This window comes from Triticum aestivum, chromosome 6D (assembly GCF_018294505.1).
Source record: "Triticum aestivum cultivar Chinese Spring chromosome 6D, IWGSC CS RefSeq v2.1, whole genome shotgun sequence".
In the NCBI taxonomy this organism is placed as follows: Eukaryota; Viridiplantae; Streptophyta; class Magnoliopsida; order Poales; family Poaceae; genus Triticum; species Triticum aestivum.
In genome coordinates, this window is record NC_057811.1 from 41,593,579 (window position 1) to 41,617,052 (window position 23,474).

General features: G+C 43.1%; 1 pseudogene; it reads left to right on the plus strand.

The window, feature by feature from the left end:
- The first annotated feature begins 13,642 nt into the window (after nt 1–13,642).
- On the plus strand, nt 13,643–18,522 carry LOC123143379 (uncharacterized; annotated as a pseudogene).
- Nucleotides 18,523–23,474: the final 4,952 nt, after the last annotated feature.

The window sequence follows — 23,474 nt, forward strand, 5'->3', positions numbered from 1 at the left end:
GGTGTACCACCTGCACCAGCAACTGCAGACATTGTGAATGCCTGGCAGTCACGTGTTGATGACTACTCGATAGTTCAGTGTGCCATGCTTTACGGCTTAGAACCGGGACTTCAACGACGTTTTGAACGTCATGGAGCATATGCGATGTTCCAGGAGTTGAAGTTAATATTTCAAGCAAATGCCCGGATTGAGAGATATGAAGTCTCCAATAAGTTCTACAGCTGCAAGATGGAGGAGAATAGTTATGTCAGTGAGCATATACTCAAGATGTCTGGGTACTGCAATCACTTAATTCAACTGGGAGTTAATCTTCCGGATGATAGCGTCATTGACAGAATTCTCCAATCACTGCTACCAAGCTACAAGAGCTTCGTGATGAACTATAACATGCAAGGGATGGATAAGACGATTCCCGAGCTCTTCGCAATGCTAAAGGCTGCAGAGGTAGAAATCAAAAAGGATCATCAAGTGTTGATGGTCAATAAGACCACCAGTTTCAAGAAAAAGGGCAAAGGGAAGAAAAAGGGGAACTTCAAGAAGAAAAGCAAGCAAGTTGATGTTCAGGAGAAGAAACCCACGTCTGGGCCTAAGCCTGAGACTGAGTGCTTCTACTGCAAGCAGACTTGTCACTCGAAGCAGAACTGCCCCAAGTATTTGGCGGATAAGAAGGATGGCAAGGTGAACAAAGGTATATGTGATATACATGTTATTGATGTGTACCTTACTAATGCTCGCAGTAGCACCTGGGTATTTGATACTGGTTCTGTTGCTAATATTTGCAACTCGAAACAGGGGCTACGGATTAAGCGAAGATTGGCTAAGGACGAGGTGACGATGCGCGTGGGAAATGGTTCCAAAGTCGATGTGATCGCGGTCGGCACGCTACCTCTACATCTACCTTCGGGATTAGTTTTAGACCTAAATAATTGTTATTTGGTGCCAGCGTTAAGCATGAACATTATATCTGGATCTTGTTTGATGCGAGACGGTTATTCATTTAAATCAGAGAATAATGGTTGTTCTATTTATATGAGTAATATCTTTTATGGTCATGCACCCTTGAAGAGTGGTCTATTTTTGTTGAATCTCGATAGTAGTGATACACATATTCATAATATTGAAGCCAAAAGATGCAGAGTTGATAATGATAGTGCAACTTATTTGTGGCACTGCCGTTTAGGTCATATCGGTGTAAAGCGCATGAAGAAACTCCATACTGATGGACTTTTGGAACCACTTGATTATGAATCACTTGGTACTTGCGAACCGTGCCTCATGGGCAAGATGACTAAAACGCCGTTCTCCGGAACTATGGAGAGAGCAACAGATTTGTTGGAAATCATACATACAGATGTATGTGGTCCGATGAATGTTGAGGCTCGTGGCGGATATCGTTATTTTCTCACCTTCACAGATGATTTAAGCAGATATGGGTATATCTACTTAATGAAACATAAGTCTGAAACATTTGAAAAGTTCAAAGAATTCCAGAGTGAAGTTGAAAATCATCGTAACAAGAAAATAAAGTTTCTACGATCTGATCGTGGAGGAGAATATTTGAGTTATGAGTTTGGTCTTCATTTGAAACAATGCGGAATAGTTTCGCAACTCACGCCACCCGGAACACCACAGCGTAATGGTGTGTCCGAACGTCGTAATCGTACTCTACTAGATATGGTGCGATCTATGATGTCTCTTACTGATTTACCGCTATCGTTTTGGGGTTATGCTTTAGAGACGGCCGCATTCACGTTAAATAGGGCACCATCAAAATCCATTGAGACGACACCTTATGAACTGCGGTTTGGCAAGAAACCAAAGTTGTCGTTTCTTAAAGTTTGGGGCTGCGATGCTTATGTGAAAAAGCTTCAACCTGATAAGCTCGAACCCAAATCGGAGAAATGTGTCTTCATAGGATACCCAAAGGAGACTGTTGGGTACTCCTTCTATCACAGATCCGGAGGCAAGACTTTTGTTGCTAAATTCGGAATCTTTCTGGAGAAGGAGTTTCTCTCGAAAGAAGTGAGTGGGAGGAAAGTAGAACTTGATGAGGTAACTGTACTTGCTCCCTTATTGGAAAGTAGTTCATCGCAGAAACCGGTTTCTGCGACGCCTATACCAATTAGTGAGGAAGTTAATGATGATGATCATGGAACTTCAGATCAAGTTGTTACTGAACCTCGTAGGTCAACCAGAGTAAGATCCGCACCAGAGTGGTACGGTAATCCTGTTCTGGAGGTTATGTTACTAGACCATGACGAACCTACGAACTATGAAGAAGCGATGGTGAGCCCAGATTCTGCGAAATGGCTTGAGGCCATGAAATCTGAGATGGGATCCATGTATGAGAACAAAGTGTGGACTTTGGTTGACTTGCCCGATGATCGGCAAGCAATTGAGAATAAATGGATCTTCAAGAAGAAGACTGACGCTGACGGTAATGTTACTGTCTATAAAGCTTGACTTGTTGCAAAAGGTTTTCGACAAGTTCAAGGGATTGACTACGATGAGACCTTCTCACCCGTAGCGATGATTAAGTCTGTCTGAATCATGTTAGCAATTGCCGCATTTTATGATTATGAAATTTGGCAAATGGATGTCAAAACAGCATTCCTGAATGGATTTCTGGAAGAAGAGTTGTATATGATGCAACCGGAAGGATTTTTCGATCCAAAGGGAGCTAACAAAGTGTGCAAGCTCCAGCGATCCATTTATGGACTGGTGCAAGCATCTCGGAGTTGGAATAACCGCTTTGATAGTGTGATCAAAGCATTTGGTTTTGTACAGACTTTTGGAGAAGCCTGTATTTACAAGAAAGTGAGTGGGAGCTCTGTAGCATTTCTAATATTATATGTGGATGACATATTGCTGATTGGAAATGATATAGAATTGCTGAATAGCATAAAGGGATACTTGAATAAGAGTTTTTCAATGAAAGACCTCGGTGAAGCTGCGTATATATTGGGCATCAAGATCTATAGAGATAGATCAAGATGCTTAATTGGACTTTCACAAAGCACATACCTTGACAAAGTTTTGAAGAAGTTCAAAATGGATCAAGCAAAGAAAGGGTTCTTGCCTGTGTTACAAGCTGTGAAGTTGAGTAAGACTCAATGCCCGACCACTGCAGAAGATAAAGAGAAAATGAAATATGTTCCCTATGCTTCAGCCATAGGCTCTATCATGTATGCAATGTTGTGTACCAGACCTGATGTGTGCCTTGCTATAAGTCTAGCAGGGAGGTACCAAAGTAATCCAGGAGTGGATCACTGGACAGCGGTCAAGAACATCCTGAAATACCTGAAAAGGACTAAGGATATGTTTCTTGTTTATGGTGGTGCAAAAGAGCTCATCGTAAATGGTTACGTTGATGCAAGCTTTAACACTGATCCGGACGATTCTAAATCGCAAACCGGATACGTGTTTACATTGAACGGTGGAGCTGTCAGTTGGTGCAGTTCTAAACAAAGCGTCGTGGCAGGATCTACGTGCGAAGCGGAATACATAGCTGCTTCGGAAGCAGCAAATGAAGGAGTCTGGATGAAGGAGTTCATATCCGACCTAGGTGTCATACCTAGTGCTCGGGTCCAATGAAAATCTTTTGTGACAATACTGGTGCAATTGCCTTGGCGAAGGAATCCAGATTTCACAAGAGAACCAAGCACATCAAGAGACGCTTCAATTCCATCCGGGATTTAGTCCAGGTGGGAGACATAGAAATTTGCAAGATACATACGGATCTGAATGTTGCAGACCCGTTGACTAAGCCTCTTCCACGAGCAAAACATGATCAGCACCAATGCTCCATGGGTGTTAGAATCATTACTGTGTAATCTAGATTATTGACTCTAGTGCAAGTGGGAGACTGAAGGAAATATGCCCTAGAGGCAATAATAAAGTTATTATTTATTTCCTTATATCATGATAAATGTTTATTATTCATGCTAGAATTGTATTAACCGGAAACGTAATACTTGTGTGAATACATAGACAAACAGAGTGTCACTAGTATGCCTCTACTTGACTAGCTCGTTAATCAAAGATGGTTATGTTTCCTAGCCATTGACATGGGTTGTCATTTGATTAACGGGGTCACATCATTAGGAGAATGATGTGGTTGACTTGACCCATTCCATTAGCTTAGCACTCGATCGTTTAGTATGTTGCTATTGCTTTCTTCATGACTTATACATGTTCCTACGACTATGAGATTATACAACTCCCGTTTACCGGAGGAACACTTTGTGTGCTACCAAACGTCACAACGTAATTGGGTGATTATAAAGGGGCTCTACTGGTGTCTCCGAAGGTACTTGTTGGGTTGGCGTATTTCGAGATTAGGATTTGTCACTCCGATTGTCGGAGAGGTATCTCTGGGCCCACTCAGTAATGCACATCACTTAAAGCCTTGCAAGCATTGCAACTAATGAATTAGTTGTGGGATGATGTATTACGGAACGAGTAAAGAGACTTGCCGGTAACGAGATTGAACCAGGTATTGAGATACAGGTGATCGAATCTCGGGCAAGTAACATACCGATGATAAAGGGAACAACGTATGTTGTTATGCGGTCTGACCGATAAAGATCTTCGTAGAATATGTGGGAGCCAATATGAGCATCCAGGTTCCGCTATTGGTTATTGACCGGAGACGTGTCTCGGTCATGTCTACATAGTTCTTGAACCCGTAGGGTCCGCACACTTAACGTTTCGATGACAGTTATATTATGAGTTTATATGTTTTGATGTACCGAAGGTTGTTCGGAGTCCCAGATGTGATCACGGACATGACGAGGAGTCTCGAAATGGTCAAGACATGAAGATTGATATATTGGAAGCCTATATTTGGATATCGGAAGTGTTCCGGGTGAAATCGGGATTTTACCGGAGTACCGGAGGGGTTACCGAAACCCCCCGGGGGTTAATGGGCCATAGTGGGCCTTAGTGGAGATGAGGAGAGGCGGCCAGAGAAAGGGCCGCGCGCCCCTCCCCCCTAGTCCGAATAGGACAAGGAGAGGGGGGCGGCGCCCCCCCTTTCCTTCCTCTCCTCCACCTCTTTCCCCCTTCTCCTATTCCAACAAGGAAGGGAGGGAGTCCTACTCCCGGTGGGAGTAGGACTCCTCCTGGCGCTGAACTCGGAGGTGCCGTGCGTTCGGTACTTGATCGGTCTGAACGTGTGCTAACGCTTCCGCTTTCGGTCTACGAGGGTACGTGGACAACACTCTCCCCTCTCGTTGCTATGCATCACCATGATCTTGCGTGTGCGTAGGATAATTTTTGAAATTACTACGTTCTCCAACATTCAGCCCACGTCTCTCCACGCGCGGCCGCACATATATATGTGGGGCGCTGCCAACCCTAGCCGCCGCGAAAACATAACGCATCTCCATCTCCGCCTCCACGCCCACGTCGTTCCTCTGCTGCTGCTGCCGCCGGCGACTCCATCTAATGTGGCAAAAATTGACTAAATGGTGCCAAATTGTGCTTAGGGTCATGGATACCATGCTCTCTCCCGAGTGTGATATCTTTTCATGGGACCTTCGTGCTTTAGAAGCCTTTTCCATACATTACTCGGATAACGCCCCTGCATTGCAACGAGATATAAATAAACATTTTAGTGCGTTAGCTTGTGCTTTAAACGTCCATAGCAATGCGACTGCTTAAATAAATGTTTATGAAATCCTATGCGTGATTTTCCTTATATTTTGATGAGAAGTTTGGTAAGCAAATTGAAGTGGAATTGATTCAGAAGTTAAGTAATTAAGGTGATTGATTATCATACAGGGAAGGATGGATGAAGAGGTGGTGAAAAGAAATGTAAAACATGGGATCTTACATTATTTTTAAGTAGTATGTATATATAGATATAGATAGAGATATGAACAAAGCTATGTCTGATGCTCAAGTGTATGGCGGACATCTGAGGCTTTAATTATCTTTTTAAGTATTCCTATGTTTTCTCTCTCTCTCTCTCTGGAGGTTATCCACACTAAAGAAATTCATCTAAATGTAACTGGGTTTGGTATATGAGTATTCATTTGGTTTTGAACAAGAACTATTCATCATCTATTTCCACATTGTCCTGTGGTGTGAGTTGCTTGGTGTATTGTTTATTTTGCAGTTACTATTACTCCTCTTCGTAGCATGCCCCTTAATTTTGGGCATTGGCTCCAGGATGTTAAAAAGTATCTTCAGTCGCTTATGCAAAATGATTTAACCGATGGCAGGACAAAAGTTCTCTCTCTATACAGGTTTTGCTACTATGTCGACGTTTCCAGATCAAAGGTCAGACAGATCTTGGCCCCAAGAAACGGCTTACAAGATAATTACTCCCTCCATTTACTTATACAAGCCCACTATGAAATATACATTTTGCATCTATATAAGGCCACCAACAGTAATCGAGGAAAGAATTAATGATATTTTCTCGTACTAGCAACGCGTTTAATACTTACATGCATGTCGTCATAATGACACTAGTTACTCCATCCACTCAGTTTTCTTGCATGCATGTTGCGTATTAATGATCACAGTAAACGAAAAGAAAAATTGACTTGCAAAATATGCATTAAATTTTACCTTGATACCTGTAATATGAGTTTGTGGCCTTGTATATAAAAATGAAGGGAGTATGTCCTTCCACTAGGCTTTTTTTTCGAGAAAACTTTCAATCTATTCATCTTCAATCATGACAGTACAACGAACGCAAAAAATAAAAAAAATACATTCAGATCCATAGACCGCCTACTGACGATTACAAGCACTGAAGCGAGCTGAAGGCGTGTCGCCATCATCGCCTCTTTCTCACCGGAATCGGGCAAAACTTGTTGTAGCAATCGCTCTTAAATTTCTTTACTGATGGAGTATGGGGGTGTTTGTTTCCAGGGACTTTTTTGTGTAGGGACTAGAAAAAGTCCCTCCTAGCGACTTTTTTACCAAACGGGAGGGACTTTTTAGGGAGTAAACTAGGCGTTTGGGACTAAATGAAGAAGACTCTCAAGGAGAGTCTTTTTGGGATTTTTTGGGACTTTTCCAACAATGTCCCTCCATGCACCCATTGGCCCGCCACCCCATGGTGTTGTTTGATTTTTATTTTTCTATATACTAGGGGCAACATGGTCATTTAATAACCTCTAGAAAGGGACTAGGGACTTTTTAGTCTCTGAAAACAAACATGGAGGGACTTTTTAGGGACTAGGGACTTTTTAGTTGAGACTAGAAAAAGCCTAGGACTAGAGAACCAAACACCACCTATATCTCGGGGGTCGCTAGCTAGCTGGTCCCCAAGTGATATTTTCGAGAATCTACAAATGTCGTACTCCATGGCATCCAATGATGTCTCTACTTCCTACCTAGTGGCTAGCTAGCTGGGCACTTGTGGATCTTGAACGTTTAACATGTCATGCGATGGCCGTCGTCACAGACATGACGACAGTGCGTGAAAAGCATGGTGATATATATATGTATGGTCGTCATGCATGAAGCATCCGACTAGGCGACTAAAGCATTGTTTGGCCACAACTAGCTAGAGTCACTGCCTCAGATATATTCCTGTCTGGACTCTGGACAGCATGTGGTTCACGGTGCAGTTCGTTCAGTGGCCAACCATCCCTGAGACTGCCTGCGGTGGGAGCCATATCTGAGCCGATTGCAGCGCCACCGAGGGGAGGACCTGTCTTCAGAAAGGATACGCTTACTCAGATAGTCGACTAAAGCGTACAAGTACAAAGTACAAAGCTGGTAGGCATACGAATGTACAATGAATAAAGAACAAGCACACCTTGCAACAAGTTCCTTGCCGTCGACGCCACCAAGGAATCCGTCTGATTCTCATAGAGTTTTGTTAAGGGTGCGGTGTTTCTGAGCTCGAGCTCAAATGAACTCAGGTGACTAGTAAAATCTGAAAGAACGCAAAAATTAAACTATTATTTTTTGGAAAATATTGACAAATATTTTGAGTGGCCATAAAATTTCATTATGGAAATGAATTCATAGATGTCTATTTCTATTAGACTGTAAACATCTATCAAAGTTCACCACAAAAAAAAGTTCTGATTTTTTTCAATTTTCTTGGAGTTTACTGTTCATCACAAGCTCATTTGTGCTCGCAAGTAGAAGATGAATTTCGGTTTGTTAGGACAAACTGCACAGACTAGAAGCAACTCAACAACTATTTCTATTAGAATAAGACCTTTGCTCTCGACTGGGCCATGAGCATCCCGTCCCAGGCCTAGGCGAGAAACTGACATGGGGCCTTCCTTCTATGATGCACAGCTCCTTCCTACTCCCTCCGTCCTAAAATAGATGATCCAACTTTGTACTAATTTTGTACTAAAGTTAGTATAAAGTTGAGTCATCTATTTTGAAACAGAGGGAGTATGTTTCAATCTGCATTCGAGAAACTGACATGGGGCCTTCCTTCTACGATGCTATCGCATGGCAGTGGCCGTGCAGTGCCACCATCGCCTCTGCCCTTGCAGACCGAAACATAGGAAGGTGCACAGCTCCGGTAAGGCCCGGCAAATGAGGGTGAATACACCCGATCGACTGGCCGACCCGCTTCCAACAACTCCGTTGGGAAGGAGAAGCCTGGACTTTATGACACGGTGGGTACATGTCGTGCAGGATTTTGTTTTTCAGAATTTATTATATATACTAGAAGTTGCCTTCGATCTTTCGTGTACCGGATCGATGTACCAGAAGCCGGTGAAAAATATTTGATATGGAGAGAGACACACTTTCTGTTGATTTTTAAGCTTGCTGTAGTGAACCCTTACACCGCGAAAAAAAAAAACCTTGAACCACAAACCCGAATGCACCTGGCATTTTCTGGTCCTTGCGCATATATGCCATTTTCATTCTCGGATATCTCTCCATCTTGTAGAAACGGGGGATTCCAGATTGGAAAGGAATATACGGATTGAAGATAAGGAGCTTCTCTTACTATTGGTTGCTTGATATCCTCTTTCCCTGGCCCAGCTCACACGGGAAGCTCTCTATGGCCGGGGGCACCAGGCTCCCGTTGGCCGTGCACTTGCGTCAAGTGACGACGGGGCGGGAACGTGGTGTATGACGTCAGCTGCCAGCTGCTAATAATTCCGCCACATGTATACTCCGTGACTTGCGCACATAGCTATGGACAAAGGATTAGGACATGAACATCTCTAACACTGACATTCAAATCGGACATCGTATAGAACCAGTCGTGGTCAGGGATGCGAGAGGGAGCCATCCAACACTTATTCACTAATAAACCTCATTTGTTTGGTTAGGAGAAGAGAGAGAAGAAACAGAGGCATGCATGTGGTTGCTTTTGGTTGGACATGTGTGTGTGTGGTGTGCGCTTGAGAAGGGAGAGAGAAGAGAGAAAAGAGAGGAGGACCATGTGGGGACTTTCGTTGGGAATGTCCCAACCTCCCTGAACCAGCCACAAATTTGCTTCCACTACACCAGATTTCGGGCATCCAGACTGATACACAGAGATTTTAAAGACTTGATAGGATGGCAAAACTGATCCGAATATTGCGGTCCGGACATATACAGGAGGTCTGAGATCTGCCTTGGAGATGCCCTTAGGAGTTAGGACACAAGTCTTCCCACACTTACCAGAGCATAAATATTTGAGACAGTGAACTTAATTTGAGTAGGCTTGAAAGATTTATACAAGAATGTTTCTAGGGTAACGAGAGGATATCATTAAACAGTAAAAATAGAGTTACTATCCTGGTGAGTTGTGTTATAGGGCCATGAAGAATGTCTCGGTCAGTGCCATTCTTGCAATCATATAAAAATTCATAAATTACTATGTTTAACCAGAATTGGTTACTTGATATGTGGGTTGAGAAGGAAGGAAAGGAAAAAAATTTCCTATAATGATAAAAAAATTGACAATGTTTCTTGATGTGCACGGGATCCTAAAAGTCTTTTGCCCCTCCAAGCATTCGTGGGAAGCTCCGCCACTCATTGACTTGGGATTGATCATATTCATCAAGAATAGGTGGACAATGTGACGATCATCGACGATTTTTGTCTCCCGTAGAAACGCATGATGTAGGCGGGGACTTGGGGAACGGGGCGGCAAGGCGGAATGCATCAGCACTCCTCAATTGTGGGTAGCGTTTGCGGCGGTGACTAGGGCGGGGAAGCAATGAGCGTCAGCACTTGGCAATTGCGGGTGGCAGTGGCTGGGGGTTAGGAAGAGAGAGGTGGGCGGTTTTGCAGGGTGGACAAAAAAAGGCAGTGGCAGGAGGAAAAAGAACAACAATAACATCGGGTCATTGCCGATGGAGGAAAGGCAGGGGTTAACATATTCAAGTGTGGCTAGGCGGACAGTCGCGAGCGCCAGAGTTGGTGGTGGGTTTAGAGGGATCAAGGGTGCCGACGAAGACAACCTTAATATTTTTTATTTATTTATATGCATAGCCCGTAGCAACGCACGGGCATTCTACTAGTTGCTAGTTATATCTCGCTTATAGCGAGATAGAACCTCCCCTCGCCTCAAGGTTTTTTGGGTAGCTACACTACGGGCCAACCCATTTCATATAATTGCACAACGGGTTTTTGAGTGCGGTTTTTCTCTCAACGTTTTCTGTGTTCCTTTTTGACCTTTAGTGGTTTTTTGCGCTGTTTTTTTTATTTCTTCGGTTTTCTTTTGTTTCTTTCTCGGTTTTCTTTTTCTCTTCGTTATACTTTAGTATTTCACCGGGTTTCTTCTATTTCCTTTTTTTTCTCGGTTTTCTATGTTTCATAACATTTTTTTGGTTTTTCACCCTTTTTCATTTCTTCCTTGCTATTTTCTGGTTTTTTTCTATATTTCTTTTCTTTTTTTATGTTTCTTTCTCAGTTTCCATTGGTTTTTGTTTTCTATCTTTCTTCATTTTTCATTGTTTCTCTCTCTCTCGGTTTTTATTCATTTTCTTCATTTTCCTTTTTCTGTATGGACCAGAACATTATTTATGCACATGTTTAATATCTTTCAAATACATGATTAACATTATCTTGAAAAATTATTTTATTTGACGTCTACATTTTCTATACACATTGTATATTTTTTGCATACATCTGAACATTTTCTGTATACACATTTCACATTTTGAAAAAACATGTTTAACATTTGTTAAAACATATATTTTTTATATCTACTTTTACCATAAACATTGTAAAAAACAATTATACATCAGGAACATCTTATGTATACACGTTTAATATTTTTAAAATACGTTAATAAGATATTTAAACAAATACTTTTTGTGTCCATTTTTTCCATACACATTGTAAATTTTCCGTATACATTAGAAGAATTTTTTGTATACACATTCAACATTTTCCAAATACATGATTAATTTCTTTGGGAAACTTATATTTTGATATCTATATTTTCCATACAAATTGTACATTTTTCGTATACATCGGAGACAGTTTCTCCATGCACTTTTAACATTTTCCAAAAACATAATTAACATTTTCAGAACTTATTTTTTTATGTCTATGTTTTCATGCACATTATAAATTTTTCATATACACACGATTTTTTTCTATACATGTTTAATATTTGTTTCAAATGCTTGATTATCATTTTCAAATGTTTTATGTGAGAGTGTTTTTCCTATGATAGTGTCGGAAAACATCTCACATTTTGCGACAGAGGGAGTATATAATTGGAGTATTTGGGAGTATAAACCAAAGAATGAAAAAGGAAAAAGTAAAAAAAAAGATGTAAAAATACAAAAAAATATCGTTGTGGCCTGCCTCCGGCGTGATTGGCCGGCCCAGTATCGGGCTCATTTAACGCGAGACCGCATCGCGTCTCGCTATAAGCAAGACATAGGTGCGACCTCGACTTAATTGTATTTTTCTTGATCTTAATCATATTGGGCCATCCTCTAGTTTTTTTAGACTAATAGGAGGGCAATGCCCCCACGATTCCGTTGCATTAATGAAGCTAGAGAATATGTGATACGACATGCATGGCATGTTCAGCAAGTCTATAAGCCGACAAAAGGAAAATTACCAGGTCTATGGAAGGTAAAACTAGAATCGAAATTCTTCTACGTTTATTACTTGGGGAGCAAGCTAAAGCTCTTGCAAACAAGAAAATATAGGTAAACCCCATAGCGAGAGAAACATCACACAATCATCAAGCGCAAAACATCATTTGTTGGTCAGCATCCATCGCCATCTCGACTGTATAGGTATGATCGAAGTTAGGCCTCTGAGTTTCTTCATCGGTAGGACTGGGGATCTAGGTAGCTCCACGGGAGTGACAGGACTGAGCAAAGACATTTTGTAGGATGACTTCTCAGGGCTTCTTGGAGGTAAGACTGGAGCAGGCAGAGAACCACCATCCACAACTTCTCTGAGGTCCAGTTTGGTGTGAAGTACTTGACTAAAAACACTAAAAACACCTTCAGTTTTTTTGTCTATTACTTCTACCCCCACTATAATCTGGAAGGACATATGAGGACACAGGAAATTTTTGTAGAAAATTCTTCTACTCTCAAGAGAGGAGCCTCTTTCAATAGTATCGTCCATTTTCTTATTCTCCCCAGAATCAGCCACCATGCATGTACATATCAAATCCATACAACATTATTAAAGACATCAGAGTTTCAATGTTTCCATATGCTCCATAATACACAAGTACAAATAGAATGTAATGTTGTATGGTTCTTATAGGCTGGCCAAAACTTGGCAATGGAGAGAAAATATACACCTAGATCATCGGAGAAGAACTCTGAAACAGCTCTCCAGATCTGCTTTGCAACTACACATCCAAAAAAGAGATGTTTTATGGTCTCTTGTTCAGTGTACCAAACATATCTAGGTGGTTTCTCAATACCTCTCTTCTTAGCTAGGTTTATCTTTAGTCATAAGTTTATTGTGAGAAAGCAACCATAGGAACCAAATAGACGGGATGTACACACATTCTACCCCCCCCCCCCCCCCCCTAAAGTTAATATTTCTATATAAAGACCCAGTTGTGTATTCCGCTTTAGACTTATACTGCCAGATCAGAATATCTTCACATCCTCGAAAGTTAGTACCCTTGATTATGTGTTCAAGACAATACCAGATTTCCTTCTAATAGTTAATCTAATTTCACTCTTGTCCCATACCTCAGAAAAAGTTGAAGATTGTCGGTGGCGGATAATATATAGGGGACAAAATTGCACAAATAAGGGAAAGGTACCAAACCAGATATTCTCGCAAAACCTGAATTTTGTTACCATCTCCAACAACCCATCTATATCCAAACTTTAGTTTTTTAAATCCCACATGACCCCTTGCCAAAACCTAGATGGTTCTATGTTTTGCAGGCAAAAATGTTTGGGGAGTTTTTCAAATATTTCACATCAGCTATGCTCTTCTAGATCTTACCCTCACCCTTAAGATATCATTTAACCCAGATAGTAGGCAGAGGTTTACTTCTCTAATGTTATGCACCCCAGGCCTCCATGCTCTTTTTCATACAAACTAGGTGCCAGTTAACTAGGTGTAACTTCCTGCCCCCCTTAAAATCACTCCATAGACAGTCATCTAGTGGACGGGGCTGTTCTGCTCGCGAGCACAGGAGCGCTCGGTATCTGGGCGGCTCGTCATGTTATCGGGATGCATCACGTGGAATAACTGAGCCAGTCGGCGATGGTTTTTAAAGCAGATGACTAGGAAATACGGTAGACGCGGTGTGGCATACGCCTCGCTGGTCACGGAGCGCGGAGATGCCGCCGTGATGGAAGAAGAGCAGAGTCGTGGCTCGGAACCGTGGTCTTTTCCCGATCCGTAGATCAGGAAATTGGATTTCCGCTAGGCGGTGGTGCCCCAGGCGTAAATGGGGAATGGACCCAAGGCAGAGTTGTCTCCTTCCTCTTGATGCGCCTGTTGGATCTCTATTGACGGCAGCGGCTTCCTGTGCAGATGAGAGCGGCGCTAATTGGTAAAACTGGAGCTCACCACCCACCCCCCCCCCCCCCCCCCCCCCCCCGTGCGCAGATCCTTAGTTCGTAGTACATGATTTGTGGATTTGTGAAAGGGATCTGTGTCATGGTCCTACTGGTCTGTGCAGGACCACCATAAAGGAAGAGGTGAACGACAAGGACCTCCCGACGGAGCCGCACACTACCACGCATTCGCGGAAGGACCTGAATAGGTGCCCGCCATGGCGGCAGCTAGCGCGGAAGTGCAGATTTGTGCGTGGAGTGGCGGCCGAGATGGATGTTGCATCGCTGGCATGTGAACAATCAATTGATCAGATTGGCCCAAAATCTCCAATCTGAACTCAAGGTAATCCATTGGCCAATTGTGTTTGGATTGCAGACTAATTATGTGATTTTAGGTGTAATTGGAAATTCGTGAATTCACTTAGGATAACAAGATCCTTCCACGAACTGATAGGATGATTAGATTTCCAAAAAAGAGAGATTTGGGTTGTATAATTCAGGATAATAAGATCCTAGGAGAAAATAGAAGATTTGAATATATTTTATGGAAACCTGTTTTGCTTTTCTACTACCCACTACCGAAGATACTACCACGCATCACATGACTGAAACTTGAATATATTTTATGGAAACCTGTGTTGGTTGGTTTTCTGGATTATGGGTTCTGATATGATCGAGTAAAAAGCAGAATTGAAGTGACAAACTTTTTATTGGAGACTGAAATCATAAGCCAACAAATTCTAGCGTGGACTAGAAAGTAATCTCTTGCATATCGGTGTTTGGATTCCACACTCTGTTGTCTGATTTGGGTGAACTTGGAAATGCATAAACTGATATGCAGACAAGGTGATCAATCTTTGCAAGAGATTTTATTTATATATTTTGAAGAAGCAAAAATCCTAGAGAAATTAAACTTGCTACATAGTACTTGTGGGAATCCTGTGTGATTTTCTTCCTAACTAGTGCCGGAACTACTAGCACCCAGCAGATGATTAAAATAAAGCAAAACAAAGGCTGGTTAGTTTTTCTGGATACTGGATTCTGGTAGACCACAATTCAGGTGGCGACTTTTAATTACAGACTTCCGATGGGCACATTCATAGCAGCGTGTATCTGGTACATGGAATAAATAGGACAAAAGAAGTGCCTAAGCCAATGAATGTATAGAGAAGAAACATCGTCTGGTTTGTTCTGAAAATATTTTAGATATATATTTTGGAACAATGAAATCCTGAGGAAATTACAAATGTTAAATAGATTTTCTGGGAAACCTTTCCTAACCAGTAATGAAGATGCTAGCACCCATCACATGATTATTAGCAAAAAAACACATAGCAATGTGGGTTGTTTTTCTGGATACTGGGTACCGATGGGAGCGAGTAAATAACATAATTCAGCTGACTTCTAATTACAGAAATTAAACCATAAACACAAGAAGTCTGGGGTGCCCTAGAAGGTAATCTCTTGCATATGAGTGTTTGGATTCCACACTGTCTGTCTGATTTAGGTGAAAAGAGGAATCAAAGGACATAGAAAGTGCTGAAACCGTTGAATGTGTATAGGAAAGATCATTGTTTGTTTTGTTTACAGAAATCATGTTGAGATGGATTACTTTGTTTATGAAACGCAGGGTGAGAATTGGAGCAACTGCTCCAGGAAGGACGCCTTGCCCTGGGCGGCCCAGTGCCGTTGGGAAAGCAATATGTGGATTCGCTGATAAACCGGGTGAAAATATAATCGTGCCGGCCCTTGGTAGAAGCTTTGATGCACTCGGCGAGGCCTATGATTTTTACAACCTCTTCTTGTGGGAGAATGGGTATGGAATAAGGTACGGCAAGAGTAGACTAAATGTGGAGAGGACAAAATGCATGCAGGGAATTGTTTGTGGTTGTGCGGTATGCATTTGTAACTTATGTGGTCTAATTTCTATTAATCTGTTTGCTACTGGGTTTTGATTAAACATGGCACATGGTGCTTGTTTGAATATGGTTTTGCAGGGAAAAGTTGGGGTTGAGAACACTAGATCGTGCCGATGTGAAAGCCATGCACTAATAAGACTATTCCGATCAAAGGACAATGGCTCGTACATTGCTGAGCATCGTGAGCATCACAACCACTCGCTGTCTGCAACATATGGGCAGATAATACACTGGCCTTCTCACAAGCACATTGACATTTACAACAGAGATTTGGTTGAGCAATTGCGGCAGAACAATGTGAACCTAGCCAAAGTACACAACATTATCGGAAGTTTTTTGGCTTAATGGATAAGTTATCTTGAGAAAAAGAGCTCTAAAGAATTTGTGTGGTAAAATCAGCAGAGAGCAAGCAAAAGATGATGTGAGGAAAACTATGGAGGTTTTTGTTGAGCGGTTCGAGAGATCCACACTTCACTTATCAGGTGCAAGCGGACAAAGACGGGCGGGTAACAAATTTGATGTGGGAAAATGGGAGGAGCAGGTTGTAGTACACGTTTTTTGGAGATGTTACCATCGATACAACATATAGAACGGACGTGCACAACATGCCATTTGGTCTATTTGTCGGTGTGAATAATCTTTTTCAGAGTATCATCCTGGCTGGGGTGTTGGTGCGTGAGGAAAATGTGGAGATATTTGAGTGGGTTTTCACAGAGTTCATTACGATGATGGGAGGGAGTGCACCCAAAAACAATTCTAACAGGTCTGAATCCAAATGATACAACCCAATTGCGTGACGTCGATCTGGAAGTGTGTTTGTACAACATGGATATCTAATATGATTTGTCTTGTTGTGCATATCAAAACCGCGCTATGGAGGTTGCCATAAAGAATGTGATGCCTCGGAAAGCCCATCGTTGGTGCAAGTAGCACATGCTAAAAAAGGCAAAGGAAGCACTCGGTTCATTGTACACCAAGAAGAGCGAGTTTAGGGCAAATTTCCAGAAGCTAGTGAATCACATGCTTACAATCGATGAATTCGAGGAAGCTTGGAAGATCTTGGTTGAGAAATACAATCTGAAGACCCATTCATAGATGACACAACTGCATGAAATAAGGCACAAGTGGGCGAAGCCATATTTTAAAGGGGTCTTCTATCCTAAGAGAGCACACAGCGGAGTGAAAGTGCATACCACATGCTGAAGACTATGTTCCATCGGGTTGTGTGGTGCATATGTTTGTCAAGAAGTACATGAGACTTCAGTTTGATAGGGAAGTAGAGGAGAACTACGAGGAGAAGCGGGCGCGAATAGTAAGACTTTTTTGACATTTGCCAATAAGTGTGTCATAGTGATCTAGTCACTGATTTCGTTTATCTACATTCCAGGGTAGACCGCTGTACAGAGACAATCTAGATATCGAGCGACATGCTGGTAAGATATACGCACGAACTATGTTCGAGCAGTTTGGGCGTATACTGTATGAGTGCGACACATGCCAAGTGGAAGAACTTGAGAAGGGGAAACTTTATCTTGCAATTCATAGAGAGGTTGCTAGGAGGGAAAAGTGGTGCAGGGTGTCATATAAGGTAACTGTACTTGCAGGAGGACAGGAATTCGACTACGAGTGTGGGCAATTTGCACACATGGGATTCCTATGCAACCATGTTTTGAAGGTATGGTGACTCTGCTTTCAGACAAAGTGCACATAGTCCATGCCGAGCTAACTGGGTAAACTAAACTATGCAGTTGCTGGATTTCATTCGCATAACAGAGATACCAGAGAAACACATTGTCAAGCGGTGGACCAAGGATGCACGTGGCATACTACCAGCTCACCTGACTCAATATTAGAGAGATAATGTACAAAAGAATCCATTCAGCTTCAGGCATTTTAACATGTACATGCATGCCATGGAGTTGCTGCGGATGGGTGATGCAAGTGTCGAAGCATATGAGAAATTCATGTCTCTCACTAAGAACTACAGAATAGAGATGCAACCTTTTGCTGAAGTTAGGGATGGGCTATGATTGGAGGATAGGATAGCTGAGAATGGAGATGTCATCAATCAGCTGCCGGTGCAACCGATAGTTGTTGCTGCAAGCGGAGAAGCATGTATTGGGACTTTGAATGATGATGCTAATTCAGCAAATGAGAGTGGTAACAGGCTTGCTGGATTGTTGGCACCAAAGAAGCGAAAAGAGATGGGGCGCCCAACAACTAGCAGGGAGAAAGCACCATACAAGGTTCTGCACTATATCTCCCCAGCGCTGGCACCAGCAGGGGCACAAGAGGACAACCTGTCCGGATCGGGGTGATACCCGAAGCCTGTCCGCAAACCTGCTAGGCGCAAAAATTGTGGCATTGCAGGTCACAGGAGAAACAACTGTAGCAGAGTGGGTGATCTGCGAATGAACGCCATGTGAGCAGTGGCTCCCGAAATTTTGTTTTTATATAGCCTTTGATTATGTAGAACTAAATGTGTGTGGCGGTTATTCCGTTTGTAGAACTCTTGTTTCATATTTCCTGCGTGAACGGGCTTGCTCGTAGCAAAATGGCGAGATGCCTTGTTTGTGAACAAAAAAGAAACTCATCTCCATGAATGTTTGAACTGATTTCATGATGGCATGCATGTGTGCTGACAGGACAGTGTCTTATTTTCTGAATTTTTTGACAATATGGTCATGCTCTCTGAATTTTTTGACACTATGCTGTTCAATTCTGAATTACCCACGGATATGATACTGAACTTGAATTTTTGACAGTATCAGCATGCGTACAGATTGATATACATAATGTTAAATGACCTGCCTTAGATATTATGAAAATTAGATTGGCCATTGCAAAACATGGTTCCCTGTTTACTGAATTTTAAAATTCAGGTAACCTGGCTATGCTTTGCCTGTTGGGCTGGGTCATGCAATTTAATACTTGACACGTAGCTATGTGCGGTGTTGACAAGTGCAAGCGTCTGTGAGACAACGCGCCCAGTGCTTCCATTAGGCCGCCAGTAAAACAACTAGCAGCTGCATCTCTGAGCAGCAACAAGAGTGATTGGCAAACGTCATCGGCGTCGATTGATTATTCTGCATCTGCGATGGGCCGCTGTGAGCCTCGCCACCCTAACCGTGACCTCGTCGGCTGCCTGCTGCGGAGCTCAGCTGCCTGACGATGGGGAGAGGGAACTGGGTAATTTTTGTACACGGAAATGCCGATTCAGATCAGGACGGTACATCCGGTTCCATCTGATGTATCCACAATAAGCAAGCTGCGCCAAAATTTGCAGACCTGGGGTCTCGCCGCCTCGAGCAATCCAGGTGATCACCTGGCAGCCACAGTCAGGGCATGGGATGAGCAGCAGCATCTCGTCGTCGACTGCATTGGACGCGGAGATGGACATGGCGCCAGGTACCTCAAGATTGGCTGAAGTCGAGAGTCCGGTCCTGGAGATGAGATTGAGCGAGAAGGAAGAGGGGATGAATGAATGAATCGTGAGGAAGAAGATTGGTTTTTTTTTGAGGGGACGACCAAATTTATTCATCAAAAGCCACATAAAGTGGGATACAATGTTGGTCATGAGGTTGGTCAAACCATACATGACGACCCTGCTGAAGCCTACGAGAAAATTTTGCTGAAGCATGTGCTTCATAATTAGCAGCACGACTCTCAAAAGTAAAATTATAATTGAAAAGCAAAGACCTAGACGGTAGGCCTGTCGAACGGTGGGTAGCAATAAGTGAGCAGAGCCGGCGTTGGTCCAGAATTCGCGCCATAACGGTCTACGTTGCTGCACGTCTGAGCCCAAGCCCAGGTAACTCACGGTGTACCAAGCCCTTTATGACAGATGAGGGCCAGTGAAACTGTTCATTTAACCTGATACGGGAATAATACATGGGCCTATAGTAGACAGATTGCAGATCGCGAGGAGTGCGGGCGGAGGGGATACCGCGAGCACCTGTGCTCGCGCTCAAAACATCACTTTCGGTCATCTAGTTTGCTATTCATAAAATCTAAATCCCGTTTGAGAAATTTGAAGAAGGATAATATGTAGGGATACTAGATAGACATGCTTTGATTAGAGTTAATCTGGCAGAGTAGTAAAATAATTTTCCCCTCCAGCTAGTCATCCTCTTAAGGATTTTGTCTATCAAAGGCTCAATGTCCCCTCTTCTAAACTTATCATAATGGGGAGGAATTCATAGCTATTTAATGGGGAAATCACCTACAATGCAGCCCATGAGTAAAGCAAAAATACTAGTCTCCTCACGAGACAGTCCTATAGGGATGACATCACTTTGGGAGTAGTTTATCCTCATCCCAGAAACAGAGCTAGTGTGTGTGTGCGTGTGTTCATATGGGTTAGTGTAAGTGCGTATGTGTAAGCGTCTGCGCTATATTGTGTTAAAAAATGTTCATGGAATTCGTATATGACGATGTCGCGACTTGCAAGAATCAGGTAGTATCTTTCTGAACTATTCTTGTTCAAAGCATCATATTATACTCTTCTTTTGTGAGTTTTATGTTTTAGATTCTCATCAAGGATTTTAATGAAGATATTTTTGGAGGGGGCTTTTCAAGATGATAATGTTATCTGGACAACATTTCAAGATGATGATACTATCTGGATATGGTAGATTGGGGAAGTGTTAGAATTTAGTTAAGTAGGTATAATTAAAGAGGAATCTACCCTTATCCTAGCCGACGTGCGGTTACATTCCAAAGGCTGGTCATAGTGGGGGTAACTTAGATAGTAACATAACATATCTTAAGACAAGTTTGCTTATGTGACATGTAGTTAATAAGGAGAGATGTGTTTGTGGTAACATAATGCACCCCAAGGCAAAATGAGTCTAGATCTAAATAAATGAAGACTTGCATTATACCACACATACTCCCTCCATCTGCTAAAGACTACACATCTAGGATTCACAAATTGCAAGTGTCAATCTACACTCCCAATAGACATTGCCTTTAGTCCAGTCCTCAATTGACCCATGCAGCAACATATGATCTAGTTATTGGTTGCTTACTCAGGCTGGTCATAGTGGAGAGTAACTTATACTAATGTCATGCATATGACATTAGTCTAAGTTACTACCTCCATAGTGCAAAGTAACATAGTAGTAGTGTCACAGTTGTCTTCATCTATTAGCTTGTAGACTCATCTTCTCTTGGGAAGCGTCATGTTACTTTAAATACATCTCTCCTCGTTAAATACATGCCACATAAGCAAATTTACCTTGGACTGCGCTATGCTAGTAGCTAAGTTAGAGCATCTCCAATAGATGGTCCAAATTTTGGCAGTCCGAACAGGTGATGGTCCAAGTTTGGAGCACCAAAAAGTGTGTTTTACATCTCCGAAAAGGCTCAACTCCAACAGATGGTCCAAAACGGAGATGTGAAAAAAAAGCAACTCCAACAGATGGTCCAAAATAAAGATGCAAAACCGGCCGGCAGCCGCGCGGCTGCTGTTCAGCCACAGTACAACCACGGTTTTGCGTTCAAATATCACTTCAAATTTGAAATAAAGTGCATCATCATCATAGTTCAAATCATAACAAAAGTGCATCATCATCATCCCAATCAAAGTTTGAAATCCGTCTACCAAAAGTGCAACGTCCCAATCAAAGTTTTTTGTCCTACAAATTAAAATACACATGAATATCATTCATGTGGATCGTCAACACCACCGGCATTCTGAACCGTGGTACGATCATCATCATCATCGCCTTCTTTGTCGGCGTTGTGAAGCGGTGAAGTATCATTGCCGAGAGAACGACCGGAAGCACCTTCATTGCCTCCCATGTCACTCATGTTGCCACCCATCGTGTTGCCGCCAAAGCCACCTCCCATGCCGGTCATGTTGCCTCCGAAGCCGCCCATCGTGTTGCCGCCAAAGGCACCTCCCATGCCGGTCATGTTGCCTCCGAAGCCGGCTCCCATGCCACCAAAGCCACCTTCCATGTTGCCACCGAAGCCACCTCCCATCATGTTCATGTAGCCACCCATGGCAGCTCCCATGCCTCCTCCATGGCACCTCCCATGGCACCTCCCATGCCTCCTCCAATGGCACCTCCCATGGCACCTCCCATGCCTCCTCCCATCATTATTTGCCTCATGAGCATTTGCTTCTTCATGAGCATTTCATGGCGACAAAGTTCAACATAGGCCTTTGCCTTGGGACCAAGACTAGATATGTCCATGAACATAAACTTGAGTGCCTTCTCCTCGACCATCTTCATCTCCTCAGCCGCGGCCTTTTTCTCCTCTAGTTCCACCTTCCTCTCCTCGTCCGCCGCCAACCTCTCCTCGGCCGCCGCCCTTTTCTCTTCGGCCGCCGCCCTCCGCCACTCGGCCTCACTCCTCTCATCTATTTCCTTGAGTTTCAACATTTTTTTTTCTTCGGCGTACTCTTTCCTCGCCGTGACAATGGCATCAAATCCTTCCTTGAGATCATTGTCTCTGGCCTTGGTTCCCTTCACTTTCTTTTTCCCATCGGGCCTATATGATTTTGTCGCGGAGTTAGGAGTGGGGCTCCTATCCTCACCGGCATCATCTTCTTCATCCTCAATCACCACACTCTTCTTCTTCGAAGCATCAAAAGTTTCTCTAGTTTTCCACCTCTCCTCATCCTTGAGCTCTTTGAAGCAATGATGAAAAGTGAAAGCTTTTCCTTTCCTTTTCTTCTTCTCGCCTTTCATGTTCCGCTCTCGAAACAATCCTTGGGCAATCATTTTCTACAATAAAACAACCAACACGTCATCATCAAAATGTGGAACAATCTAATATTTGGAAAAACACGCACGGACAGGAAATATTTACCAAATCACTATCACCGCAACCACTTGAGTTCATGCGAGCAACATTTGACAAGCAACCGGCCCACTTTTGGCATTCGGCGTTGATGGTGGACCAACGTTGGCGAATAGAGTCGCTCGAACCGAAGTGACCACTTGTGTTGTGCTCATCGAAGTAATCCTTGATGCGTTACCAATAGGTGTTAACCGTTTGGTCACTTCCAACGGATGCATCTTGAGAGACTTTCTTCCATGCGGTGCATATCAACACATCCTCCGCATTGGTATAATTTCCACTTCTTCCCTTCGCAACAAAGCCCTCATCGTCCATGTCAAGATTGTCATCACCATATTGGGTTTCATATTCTTGTGACACATACTCGTGCGACACAAAATCATCATTTGCCACATTTGTCGCATGCAAAAAAAGCTTCGTCATCAAGACTACAATTGAACGTACAAACATTCAACATCACTTCAATTTGAAACCACAAACAAAAGCACAAAATAATTGTTTTTACCTTTGCGACATTTCATCGAACATGTTGGAGGCGGTGGCCGTCGGCGTGGCCAAATCTTCCTCCACGGTCGGCGGTGGCGGCGGCGGAGGTGGAGGAAAGGCCGCAGCCGAGGCTCCTTGGCTGCTGGAGGACGTGGCCGGCCCTAGCTGCGAGTCGTCGGCCCGAGCCCCCGCGGCTTCCTTCGAGTTTTTGGCCGGCCGCGCCGCAGTTTCGGCCGGGTTCCGGCCACGATTAGCCGCCCGTTTTCGTACCTTCGGCGCCTTCGCAGGAACGGCCGGCGCGGGGGCGACAGGCCGGGGT